General features: G+C 37.8%; 2 pseudogenes; both read left to right on the forward strand.

Annotated features, from left to right (window-relative positions):
• Window positions 1-14,584, forward strand: part of LOC101955552 (tripartite motif-containing protein 43-like) — a 152,672-nt pseudogene that overhangs the window by 114,422 nt on the left and 23,666 nt on the right.
• LOC101955258 (upstream-binding factor 1-like protein 1) lies at window positions 6,812-8,019 on the forward strand (annotated as a pseudogene).

The raw sequence follows: 14,584 nt of genomic DNA on the forward strand, positions 1-14,584 counted from the left end.
TTATTGCATCAGATCAATATTTTAGAATTAGATTCACCATTTTAGTTTGGTAGCCATTTTATCTGGAGGCTTCACAGATTGGCTTCTGAGGCAGTGGTGCTTACTTTCACATCAGAAAATGTGCCTCCTAAACAGTCAACCATACCCCAGCATATGATGCAACTCCTAAACAGCTTATGAAATTCCTCTTGGGCTATAAAGCTGCTCTGTGTATGCCCATGCACTGCTGCTCTCCTGGGAAGCACAACCTTGTCTGTTTGCCTCATTCTTTTGACAATAAACCTCCTACATGAGATTTCAGTGTGTGTGTCTGGTCTATGGACTTTGTGTGGACTCTGTGAGTCTACTTTTATTTATGATTAAGTGTATAATTAGTCTTTAATAAATTTTCTTACCTGTTTTATTTTTTGTCTAATAATTTGTTTGTATGTGTTTTTTTCATCATATTTTTTCCTACAGATAAGGAATACATCAATAATTTTATGTCCTTACCAATATCATAATTTTCTCTTTTCTAATGATTTTTTCCATCTTTTTTTATACAGTGCAAGATAGGAAGTCCTGGCAGTATTTTATTTATTCATTTTTGGTCTTAGTGATTGAGCCCAGAGGCACTTTACTACACCATCAACCCCAACCCACTTTTTTTTTAAAAAAGGGAAGTTCTTACTAAAATGCTGAGTGTAACCCTGAATTGCAGATGCTGGTCTCTTATGTGATCTCCCTGCCTCAATTTCCCAAGTTGTAGGCTTACTGCAATGAACTGAAGTAGTATTAATGAATATCCTTATTATTGTTCTTTTATCTGATTTTTAAAAATGATTTTAAGAACTCCACATGTGTAATGACATTAATATATTCTCTTAAATATATTCTTATTTGTGGGGGGAAGCATACCTGGAATTAAAACTAGGGGACTCTATATTGGCATCAGATCAATATTGGCATCAGATTCATCATTTGAGGTCAGGAGCCATTTTATCCACAGGCTCCAAAATTTCAATTCTGAGGCAAAGCTGATTAACTTTCCATAAAAGCATGTGTCTGTGTCAGGATGGCCTTAGGCCTGAGCCTAAGCAACTCCATTTTAAAAACTCCAGTTCGAAATCTGCAGTTTCACCAGGCTCACCCACAGAGTGCTCCAGTATGGCCAGAAAGAGTTAATTCCGCTCACCCTGATAAACAGAGTAAAGCCCCTGGCAGGCTGCCATTACTTGGTAAGAGGAAAAGGTGAGAAGGTTTATGTCTTTGCCCACTTCTACCCTCCAAACACTCCAACAGAAAGTGGTAAAAATTTCACTGGTTTGCTGATGAAAGTCAAGCCCATGGCTAACATTTTAGCAGGATTAACACTGTCTCAAACCCACACCTTTTTTTAGATAGTCATGCTGAGTTTTCCAGTCTATCCTTAAATTTCTTAACCTTCCAAGTAGCCTCAGCCTCCTGAGTAGGTGGGATCATTGACATGAACCACTGTGCACAGCAGCTGTCTCAAAATTTTTGCCTTAGTTAGACCTTAAGTAACTGCTTTATCTTATGTGTCAGAAATCACCATGACCAAATTGCATCTTTCAGAGGGAAAATATTGCTGCCTCACATAGGGTCTGATAAGTTGTATCTTCTTGATTTCTGCTTTTGGGAAGAAGTTTAGCAAATGTGAACATTGAGGTCCCTGAAAATGAGGAACTTCCTCATCTAGCATGCTGAAAATCTGAGGAAGAAATAGGGCCTCCTAGGCAGCCTAATGTCTTTGTAGCTCTGGAAATCTCAGGGCAGTGACTTCTGCTAAACATTTTCTTTTATAGCCCAGAATTCTTTATTAGAAAGCAAAACTCATGCTTTCATACCATACCATCCAATATATTATTTTTTGAAGTATTCTTGTTTTTTCATCCTAAAATCTTAATTAGTAACCACAGAACAAAATTATCTTTGATACTAATCTGTGTAAAAGAGAGTTTCTAGGAAAATCTACCAAAGCTAGAAAGAGTCAATAGAGGCTTCAGGGTCAAAAAACTTCACTGCCATACAGGATGGGGAGTGGGGAATGTGGCCATCTTTGTTCTTGCAGTTCATGTTGTGTATGTGGCATTACTTAAGAAGCAGCCCCATGTAAGTGTCTCAGTCTCTTTTGGGAAATCATGAGTTTGAGGTGACAAAAATAAAAACAAAACTATTAATCTTTCTTTCTTTCTTTCTTTCTTTCTTTCTTTCTTTCTTTTCTTTTCTTTTCTTTCTCTTTTTTTTAACAGAAATTAAACCCAGGGACACTTTACCACTGATCCAGCCCTTTTTAATATTTTAATATTTTAATTATAAATAGAGTCTTTCTCAGTTGCTTAGGGCCTCACTAAATTGCTGAGGCTGGGTTTGGACTTCTAATATTCTTGCCTCAGCCTCAGGAACTGGGATTATAGGTGTGGGCCACCTCAGCTGGTGAGAAAAACAAAAATTTTTTTTTTTAAAGAGAGAGTGAGAGAGGACAGAGAGAGAGAGAGAGAGAGAGAGAGAGAGAGAGAGAGAGAGAGAGAGAGAATTTTTTAATATTTATTTTTTAGTTCTCGGCGGACACAACATCTTTGTTGGTATGTGGTGCTGAGGATCGAACCTGGGCCACACGCATGCCAGGCAAGCACGCTACCGCCCAAGCCACATCTCCAGCCCAAGAAAAAAAAATTTCTAAACTAAATCCCTCTCCACATGGGAGAATAAAACTAAAGCTTAAGTCAGAAAAAAATATTTATAAATGTTCAAAAACACTTACTAAAAAAATCACATATGATGACACCCTTTTTTTGTTCTTAAAGGTAAAAAATAAAAGAACATAACTGAAAATCTTTAGATATAACCTCAATTTGGGGACTCATTTTTGTTTAAGTCAGTAACTGTTGGCAAGACTCTGGATGTTTGTTTATGAAGATTAGAGAAGAGATTACATCAAATTTTTCTACCTGAAAACTAATTACCCACATATCCAAACCAATCACACTAATCTGTTCACCCATACTAATCCAATTATCTACACTAACACTGATTGGAAGCATCCTGAAATGCAATCAGGAAGAAGTGAGTGTGGTCTTAAGAAACTCAATAAAAGTGAACTCCAGGAGACCAGCTCATTCTTCTCCAGAGTAGAGTTTGAAACTTACCTGGCTGAATGACATCAAAATTGACCCCCTCCACACCTTGAGTGCATGATCCTGAAATGTAATTCATAGTTTCACTTCTGCAGCAAGAACTGCTGAAACCATAGAGTCATTCTTAAGGTAAGTATACAATTGCCACATGAGCTGTAGCTTCTACTTTCCCCCAAAATATCAAATGTAATTTTGTAGTTTATAATTTTTTTTTTTCAATTTTTTTTTGTACTGGGGACTGAATTCAGAGGCACTGGACCACTGAGCTCAGAAATTTAGCAAACAATGTTTTTAAAAATTAAAAGTGCTGGGGGCATAGTTTAATGGTAAAGTGCCTCTGGGTTCAATGTGCAGTGCTTAAAAAAAAACATCTACAGCTATAACAATGAAAAGTTTTTAAAAGGATTCTCAACAAGTTACTTCTATTGAAATATCTAAGGAGATTAGTCTTCTGAATATTCTATCATACACGCATTGTTTCTATGTCTATGTATATCAATGATTGTAAATTGTTTACTGATTTCTCTTTTGTTATGATAGTGGGATTGAACCCATGAACATTCTACTTCTGAGCTACATTTCCTGCCCTAGTTATGTTATTTTTAGAAGGGTTTTTTTTTTTTGGCTGACCTTGAATTTGGAATCCTTGTGCCAAAATCTCCCTAAATAATGTGGATAGTTTATAACCAGGTTGTTAGCTACTATTTTGTAAAACTAACCATTTACTCAAACATCTCATTTACCTAGTCTTTTCTAAATAATAATCCATTATTACTAATATTCAGTGAATTACTACTAACTTATTTAGATATAACCATTTGAAGTGGATGAAATGTTTCTTTAAAAGCATGTTGAAGCAGCCAGGGGCAGTCACTCATGCTTGTATTCCCAGTGACTGAGGAAGGAGTATCCCAACTTTGAGGCCAGCCTCAGCAACTTAGTGACATTAAGTCTCAAAAAAAAAAAAAAAGTAAAAGTGCTTGGATGTGGCTTGGATGTGGCTCAATGGTTCAGCAGTCTGTGTCCCTGGGTTCAATCTCTAGTACTTAAAAACAATCTGATATGGCCAAAGAGTTTGGTATATCTGGTATCCTGACTGATTTGATTTTCAATGTAGAAATATGAGAGACATAGAGAGAGATAGAGAGAGAAAGAGAGAGAGAGAGAGAGAGAGAGAGAGAGAGAGAGAGAGAGAGAATATCCAGCACTTAGAGGTGTTTGTAATGTATTCAGGATATAGAAAAGAAGTCAATTGGATCAAGAATACACTTGACCTTTTGCCCTTAAGCTAGTAAACTATTCTGCAGAAATCTAATCAGGGTGGGGCTTTGAGGATCACAACTAATATAAAAGTTTCTCAAAGAAGAAATATGTTCTCTTTACAGGCACTTGGCGTTGGCTAGAATGTGGAAGCCTCAATAGGTTGGTTACTCCTGTCATTCAGAGATCTCAGAAGCCACAGAAATCCTGAGCCAGCTGAATGAATATTTGTGCAAGTGCTGACAAGAGAAAGTAAAGAGTCTTCAGGTGAGTACTGAGTTCTGAGTAAATGAACTCATACTTTCTTTCTTATTTTTTTAACTCAGTTTTCAGAAGGCTTCCCAAAATAGATGCTGAAATCTGTTTAATAACAATCATGTAATTATTTTTAATTCACACATTGTTTTAAAATATAGAAGTTAATGTATTTTATTTTACATTCCCTGTATATCCAAATTATAAATTTATGGAGAAAAAAAATTCTTGATGTTATGTAGCTTTATTTGGAGATGGGATCTGAGCTTCACTAGAAAGCACTGAAGAATGTGCAACATTCTATTTTCAGGAACTTCAGGTTTTAGCTTTGGTCTATAACGTTCCCAATGGCAAGCCAGAATCTACTGATGGCTGTGGAAGGATGACATTGGTGAATCAATGAGGTGCCAGAAATGAGAGGGTTTTCAATATTTATTCCGATTTAGAAATGGGAATTTTAATGACCTACAGTCATTCATTTTTTGTTTTGTTTTTAATTGGAGCTGGACACAATACCTTTATTTTATTTATTTTTATGGGGTACTGAGGATCAGACCCAGAACCTGCCACATGCTATGCTAGTGCTCTACCACTGAGCCCAAACCCCAGACCTCCTGTCATTTATTCAATAGCAAACTATATTGGAAAACACTAGATGCCATTTAAACTCGGAGTTTTTTTTTTATTTCCAAAGGTGGATTACCTCGGGAATAGTGAGTTTGATATGACTGTGGGGTGCATTGCTCTTACACACTTCTTTTCCAATGTTAATTTTATACATCTCTTTTTGAGTATAAAAGCTCAAAATATATTGGGCGGGGGATGTGGCTCAAGCGGTAGCGCACTCGCCTGGCATGCATGCGGCCCGGGTTCGATCCTCAGCACCACATACAAACAAAGATGTTGTGTCCGCTGAGAACTAAAAAATAAATATTAAAAATTCTCTCTTTCTCTCTCTCTCCTCTCTCACTCTCTTTAAAAAAAAAAGCTCAAAATATATTGTGTCCTATTGTTGTTTTTAACAATCGTCACTTACAAAATAGTTGGGGGTTTATGAAAAATAATGTTTTGTCTTTCCAAACGTTTCAGAATAAGTTGTGATCATAAACACAGAGTATGGAATTATTTTTGCATTTATTTTGCAACTTTGTTGGGTAATTGTCACTTTTATTCCAGTTACTATCTCTGTTCTATGATTGTTTGTTTTTATTTTCATTTATCTAACCACATTGATGATGAAATATTACATTATAAAAGACAAGATTGGTAAGAAAATAGTAGCTACCAGTTCTGCCATATATTGAAATTCTTTTAGGTAACAGATTTCTGAAGAGACTATAGAAGAGGCAGTACTTTCATTGAGACTACAATATAAGAAATAGAAAGCCAGATAAAGCTGTGTTACAATTCTCCTGAAACATTGCCATTTGAAGGGAGAGATAGTATGATTTTCTAGAAAAGTTTTGTTTGTGACTGCCAGGGTTTGAAACATCTGTTCATCAGTCACAGATTGCAGAAACACCTTCCACCCATAGACCATGATGGAGGAGTTTTTGAGGAGTTCATTGGAGTTCATTGGATTATGTTGCATTGTTTCCAACTTCTTAGCTTCACATTTACTGATACCTATTTTGGCTGCCTTTAGAAGTGCCTCACTTAGGGCACAACAGGATGGAATACATTTCCCTTTAACCCAGTTCTCTTCATTGTGCATTTTACTTGGTATTCAAGGTCTTCGGGTTATTTGAAGCTTTTGGAGTGAGTAGACTGCATTTGTGTTATTGTGTTCTATTTCAAGGAGGCTCTGCCAAAATTTTGGAAGAAGCCTGGCTGGAGAGGTAGAGATATCAAATATTGCACATGCAGCATATATAAAGCAATCATACATTTCATTTTAGATGTAAATATTCTTCCATTTACATTGTTAACTTTAAACCACTCAAGCAACATATTCAAATGAGGTTTGGTTATTTTCATTAACCACTAATGAAAGAGAGTAATCTTCTTTGTCTTTCTGTTTAGAAATACAATATCACACATACTACAGAACTTCTAGAAATAATTTATCTGCTGAGTTGTGAGACTGGAGGAGTTTGAGTTCCTGTTGAGACTTTTTCAACAACTGAGACTTTTTCAGTGGCCCAGAGAGAAATCTCAAAATGGCATCATACCACAGCCAAGGCTGCTGATCAGACAAAAACATTCTGAGGTTACTGGAAAAAATAGAGAATAATGTCCAATGCAATCATAATGAAACATTCAAGACAACTCTTTCAAATATGGACTGGGAAAAAATAGCTTTTAAGCATTTCTCTGCAGAAATGTGCAAAGCCAAATGGTTAGAGATTTCTCATAAATTGCGGAAGTTACGTACATTGAAAGAATTAGTTCTGGAAGCCAAAAAATGTGTTAAAATTCCCTCCAAATTAAAAAAATATGACAAACATCTAGGCTTCCCCAAGAAACCCCTGACTGCTTACATCCACTTCTACCAGGAAAATTGGGCCCAGTATTCCCAAGAGCACCCCGAGCTGAACAACAAGGAGTTGACCAAGATCCTGACTGAGAAATACAAGCAGCTGCCAGAAGAAATAAAGAAAAAAATATATTGAGGATTTTCAGAAGGAGAAACGGGAATTTGAAACAAACCTGGCTTGTTTTAAAGAAAATCACCCCGATCTAGCTCAAGTCTACAAAGCATCTGATGTCTATAAGCGGTGCCAAACCAAAGCCAGAAAGAAGTTACAAAGAAATGTAAAAAATGTGAGATCTCTAACAGAAACTGATGGATTTTCTGAGAAGGTAAAATTTCATCCAGAGCCCAAGAAGCCTCCCATGAATGGTATCACAAATTTCATTAAGATTCATGGTCTAGTAGGGAGCTGCAACATTTGCCCCTGAGGGAGTGCATGGTAGAAATTGGGAGGCGCTGGCAGCATGTCCCACAGAGCATGAAGGAACAATATAAAAGACAGGCTGAGGAGTTGCAGAAACAATACAGGGTGGACCTGGACCTCTGGCTCATGAGTTTGTCATCAAAGGAGTGTGCCACCTAAAAAGAGACTAGCTATGGGCAGCGTAAAAACATAACCAATGCAGGGGGCCCAAACCCAAGTTCAAACGAATAGACCAACAGTCCCCATCAGCTGAAAGTCTTCAAGAAGGCCTTGAAAGAAGCAGGGACTAAGTCTCCAGGGAGGGACTCACTGGACACTTCTCAGATGGCAATCAACTAACAATGATCATCCCTCACAAGGATCAGCAAAGAACAAGTAGAAAGAGGATGAAGGAAGTGACTCCATAGACTCTAGGAGTGGAGATGAAACTGGATGTGGTGGGTCTGAAGGCAGTGGCTCTAGCTCATCTCCCTGGGGCAATCCTTAGACTTAGACTTCATCTTTGTTCATACTCTATGTTGTTATATTGAGGGAACTATCAACAAAAAAGAGTTCACGTTGGAAAGAAGGGAATGTGGATCACTAGTATCTATGGCAGTTTTGTAAACTGGGAAAGGAAAACCCATCTAGAACAATTATATATATATATATAATTGTTCTAGATGGGATATATAAATTTTTTTTCCACTAGCAATATCTGAGTGTACCTCTTCCTCACATCTTTGCTAACATGAATGTGTTCTCTAATATAAGGAGGCTGATTTGTAGTGTGGTTGGGAGGAAGAGCATGGGAGGATTAGAAAAACTCTAGATAGGGCAAAGGAGAGGTCAGGGAAGGGAGGGGGCATGGAAGTAGAAAAAATGATGGAATGAGATGGTCATCATTACTTTCAGTACATGTATGAGAACACAAATGGTGTCAATATACTTTGTATACAACCATAGACATGAAAAATTTGCACTATATGTGTTATTTGAATTGCAATGCATTCTGCTGTCATTTATAAAAAAGTAGAATATAAGCAAAAAAGATTGTAAGATTACAGAATGAGATAATTGTGCTATGGAATGCACACAAAACTACACTGAGTATTCTTTGAAGTAAGTTTTGCTTCCACTTTTAGGCTTCTAGTAATGATTGGCACCTACCCATAAACCTATGACACCCCCAATCTGTGAAATTGTTACTCCGGATTCTTGTACTGAATCTGGAATGAGAATTATTGCATGGTGTTTTGGGTATGTACCTTAAAACAATCTATGAACTCCTGGTTATCTCTCTCCCACCTGGGAATGGGCAGAATTATACAGGCTGAAAAAGCCGTATGTGTGTGTGAGTGTGTGTGTGTGTGTGTGTGTGTGTGTGTGTGTGTGTGTGTACTCAATACTCTTTGCTCTTTCGATATTTTGCTCTCATGAATGTTAGCATCATAGTAGTTGTATTATTTTTATATGAAAAACGTTGAGTTTTGTGTGTTTAAGTTGTTCTTAACTATGTTTTTAGAATTTGTTTCTTAACTGGTACATTAAAGCATAAAAATTGTACATATAAATGAGGTGCTGTGTTATGTTTTGATATCTGTATACATTGTAGAATTTTTAAATTAGGTCATATCTATTTATATCCTCAAAATGTTATCATTAGGGGAGTACATTTAAAATTCTTTTTTCTTGTTTATTGAAATGTACAGAACTCTCCTTGTTCCTAAATATTCTAGTTAGTTACCATTTAAAATTGCTTTTTTTCTCAGTTAACAATCATTTTCAGATAATAATGACAACATTTCTAGTTGCTGCACCTCTGCTGTATTTTCACTTCTAAATATGTTTTAGGTACCAGAACAATGTCAAGAAACACCAGTGATATGTTCTGGATTTTATTCTGTCTTTCAAGCTAAAGTTTACTTGATATCTAATGATAAAAATCATGGCAGTTGCTGCTGCCAGGGCTAGTTCCTGTTGGTGGTGCTGCAGAGTCTGGCCTGTGCGGGACAGTCAGGGTCCCCTTGTGAACTGGCTGTGGTAGGAAGCAGGGCGGGGCCTGGCTGGAGGGGGGGGTGGGGGGGGCAGAGAGAGGGGGCTGAGCCCGCCTCTTGATGCTTTTTCCTCCTCAGCAGGTGGCTGGCAGCAGCCAAGAAGTTCAGTTCAGTTAGTGCACTCTTCGGCCGCCATTTTTCTTTATGGCTTGCTTCACCTCACCTGAGCCACATCATTCGTGAAGACCAACCCAACAGCTTCCTCTTTGCCCAAAGGTGACTGCGGTCATCCCATCTGGAGGCCGGAGGGAACCGGGTGACCTTAGTGCTAGGAAGAAGAGAGAAAAGGAAAGGTGGTGGATCTGCTGGTGCTGGATGCGGATGTCCTATGCCACTGCCAAGTGAGGCGATGTGGCTCTAAAGGAAGCTGGGCTGTGGAGCTGGGGCCCAGAAACTGGATCCGCTGGCCTAAATGAGGTGTCACCTTGAGGTTCTCTCCTTTTGCTTGTGCTTCAGCGATGTGGACAAATGGTGGGAGGTCAAGGCCCCTGACCTGGACGCATTGGGTGGCTTTGTAGGAAAATATGGGTCCATGGGGAGTCTGAGAGATGCCCAATGCCTGGGGAGTTTCTGTTTTCTGTTTGGGGACTTGTGCTGAGCCTCAGAACAGGGTTGGGGGAGAGGTGGGATAAGGTCCGAATTTGAGAAGGCACCGCCAAGACCTGTACTGGCCTCCATGTGGGGACCCCTTGAGAACCCGGCGCGGCTGCAGAACCTACCCATCACCCACCCACCCTGGGCAGCCAAGTGGGAGTGATTATTCCGAAATGCCCTGAAATCCAGACTCAATACCGCCCCACTTGCAGGCCCCAGGCGTGAAGAGGTTTGCCTCTTCTGATGTACTTTGTTGACATCAGAACCCACATGGGGTCATTGGGACTGTTAAAGTATCCTGGCTTTGTTTATTTATTTTTTTTACCCCATACCCCATTAATTAATATTAAGGGGAGATTTTTTTTTCTCACTGGTTCTAAAGGAAGGAATCCCTGCTCTAGTAAAAAAGACTGAGGCAAGTATATACATGGATGTCAAATCGGATATTTAGAAATATCTAAGTTGTTACCATTACATAGAAAGTTCACTTTTAGGAAGTATAGTGGTTATGTACTTACTATGAGGAGACACGTGGTTTTCAGTGTGAGTTTCTTCCTATTTGCTGTTTGCTTTGAAGCAGCCTAAAGGCAAGGCTTTTGTAAAGGTTCTTAGATAACCTTCAGGTTCAAAATTCCAAATAGATGAGCAATCTCCACATTCAAAACAGTTAACTGCAGTATATGTAGGTTACAACAATAGCTCTTGACCGTAAATGCACAATGCAATGATGCCATGGTTTAGGTTTTCTAATAAGTTAGTATTGGGTCTACTTGACTGGAAGTTTTCTGCCTAAAGTTGAATATAACTTGTGCATTCAGAAACAAGTTACAGACATGTAAAAAAGGTAAATGTAATTTAAAAATGATAAAAATCATGCTGGTATACATATTTAAATATAAATTTTTACACGTAAATAAAACATATAATTTTTATTATTGGTTTTAATATACTGTGTTTAATAATTCATCTATTTTCTTTTCTCTTATATCAAGGTGAGTTTTCTTAGGTGTATTAGGCAGGTTTATGCAAAAAAATAGAACTTGCATGCAGGCATAGAGAGATTCCTTCATTGTGAGGAAATGGCTCACACCGTTATGAGGTTGAGAAGTCATATGATCTTTTATATGCAAGATGGACATTATGAAAATCTGGTGCTATAATTCAGCCTGAGTTTGAAAACCTGAAAACCAGAGGAGTCAGTAATGTAAACCATAGTCCAAGGTAAAGAGAACTATAATGAGGTGTCTCAGCTTTGGCAAGTAAGCAAGAAAAGGTAAAACCTCCCATCATTTGCTTTTTGTTCTATGCAGTCTGTCATTTAGGTGGATAATTCTCCTTCATTTTGAGAAGGGAAATCTACATTACTGACTCCACTGAGTGAAGCTGACACATAAAGAAAACTTAGTATTAGTAGTAAAGAAAACTGAATTAATGACACACCTCATATTATTCTCTTGTCACATGCCAGAAATAAATCCCCTGGTTATGCTTTTTAAAAAATAATTATGCCTAGATATTATGCAAATCTTTTAGCTATTTTTTTGGGGGGTAATATTATTCATAAAGAAAATGAAGAATTGTTTGTTGCATATAAGTTTTCCTTGGCAATGATACCACAAAATACCCCAACATCCACATCAAACTTACTCAGAGTTAAGATTAGTTAAATATGTACCAATTGCCTACCATGTACACTATAAGAGGTTTTATATACTTTACTAAAATATAAACATTTCCAGTTATCAATTCATAGAAGCACTCCCATCCACAGGATGGTCTATACTTTCTATGCTCTTTCACAAATAATAGATATTTGTCCAAATAAGTGTATTACACACCCTGATACATGTTTTTATTTTCAAAGATTCCATAAGTGTGCAGTGTCGGTGTATGGCATTCAAGCTGATATTTCTCTACTTAAATTTGGGATGACTTTATTCTCATTCCCTGCGTATCATTTATCCAATATCAGAGCTTCCTGGTTCCATTATTAAGTAAACTACACAATTTGAATTGATAGTGCTCAGCAATCATGTTTCTAGGCAGAAGACAACTGATTTTTTGTTTTAAACAGAGCTAGCTTTCAAAAGTAGCTAGTAGCTAGCCAGCATGGTGGTAAGTGGTTATTATCCCAGCACCTTAGCAGGCTGAGGCACGATGGTAAAGATCACAAGTTCAAAGCCAGCCTTTGGGCTTAGCAAGACCCTGTGCAATTTAGTGAGATCCTGTTATCAAAAGGGTAGAAATGTGGCTTAGTGGTTAAGTGACCCTTGTATTCAATCCCTGTGTCAATAAATACTTAATTAAACAAATAAATTCCATATTAGTTATTTTAAAGCCCCAAACCTCTCATTTAAATTAAAAAAATGGCCTTGATCATTCACTGCCATTTTCATTTCTGTAGTGAAGGCAACTGTCTCCAGAGAGCCCAGTGATACCAAGCTCACAGAACAGTACCTCTTAGGTGGTCAATTTAAGATGCTTCTTATCTCTCCAGCCAGCCTTCATTTCTCTGGGCCCATTTTATTCCTGATAGGCGACAAGCTCCTCCCCTCTTACAGCTCTATTCTGCCTCTGACCCTCTGTGTACTTTGAGTTTGACCAGAGAATTCTTTCTTGGCTGTGTTCAATCTCTGGCCAGTCAACACCACACTGCTTTTGATTTGGCATACTATCAGTAAAAGTTACTATCCAGCCCGTTAGCACAGGTATCACCCCTCAATAGCGTACTTTGTCACCAACAGGAAGCAGTGTTTAAGAATTCAGGATAACAAAATTAGTAAATACCTGAGAAATAAATAAATAATATATATATATATATATATATATATCCTAAGAATATCAGATGGGACTTCAGTGATATGGAAATAATTACCTGAGCCTGTGCAGCTAGCCAGAGTCAGAATCTGGAGCCAAATTCAAAATCATACACACAACAAACATAAGGGAAAAGGTAAGAAAATTTTATAAGTAAATCAAAATACAGTCTGGTGCACAGCAGATGTTTTAGGTTCTCTCCACAGAACTGTAGACAGAATACAGGCAGCCTGTATAATGAGAAATGTTGCTTGGTGTAACAGAGGCTACTATGTACCGAGGATCTTTATTCTCAGTTCTGAACCTAAATCTGTGGCTTCAAACAATATGCTACTATTTCAGAGTAAAATGTCCCAGCAGCTTCATCTCCATTCTTTTATTTATTTATTAATTTTTGCTACAAGGGATTGAACCCAGAGGTGCTTAAATGCTAGAGTCCTCTTAACCACATCCCAGAACTTTATACTTTTTTGTTCCCAGACAGGTTTTCACTGAGTTGCTTAGGACCTCTCTTATTATAACTTTCTACTTGAAGTCTCCTTGCCTGTCAGCTAGGATGACAGAGGGGGCACCATCACACTGCCAATCTTTTCAAGAAATTAGTCACAAGAGTAGATCTCACTCATTTCATGAGATAAAGTAATAAAGCTGAAGAAGAATTAGGGAAATACATGAGTGGAAAGCAAAAGTTGAACAAAGATTTTTACAAGATAATGATTTGAGTTAACCAAGTATGAAGTTTCAGATTAACTCAAAGAATAGTGACAGAACTATTTTGTGTCAGTATTGTACCATTATTAAAAATGCTGAAGTAAGCATGCAGAATTCAGAATATTTAAAAATGCAAGGCTCGATTGCCTGATTACAGTCAAGTGAAAGTGTTTTGGAAGATGCTAAATAAAAAAAAATGAATTAAAACCTGAAAGGATACTTCAGAGATGAGCACACCCTGCTTTTTTAACTGAGGAAAGTGAACATACAGAAACTAATGAAACACACAGGGAGAGAACAGTGTGCACATTGATCTATCTACTGCTATTTGCAACCACATATACTAAGAATACAAGGAGATAGCTATCGGGAATACATTAAACCCACTAATTTAAACAAGACGTTTGGAGTTGATTGACATACATGGAGAAGATAAAGGTATTAATAGTGAACAGCAGCACACTGTGGGCTGTCTTAGTCCTGCCAAAGCCCACCAAACATCTAAGAAGGTATGCCAACAGAGGTGAAAGAAGATGTCTGGAGACCAGTTTTGGAGAACTCAATTTATTATCGCATAGGCAAATTTTTTAGGTATATCGTGCTATTGGGCAGATTCATCTGAGGGTCATATAACTCTATGAGCTAGCAACATGCTTACCAGTGGTGACCAATGGGCTAAAAGGTCAATGGCAGGAAAGGAACATGCTGAGCACACAAAAAAGACCAGGTTATCAAGGTAATGGACCCAGTGGGGTTAGTGTGCCAACTGCTGTATCCTGGTTCGGTGTGCTGAAACCTGAGAGTCCCTCATATAGGCAACATACGCTGCTTCCCAACTTATGGGCCTTACAGCACACCTCACATATTTAAGAGTCTA

The sequence above is a fragment of the Ictidomys tridecemlineatus genome, chromosome 11 (assembly GCF_052094955.1).
Source record: "Ictidomys tridecemlineatus isolate mIctTri1 chromosome 11, mIctTri1.hap1, whole genome shotgun sequence".
In the NCBI taxonomy this organism is placed as follows: domain Eukaryota; kingdom Metazoa; phylum Chordata; class Mammalia; order Rodentia; family Sciuridae; genus Ictidomys; species Ictidomys tridecemlineatus.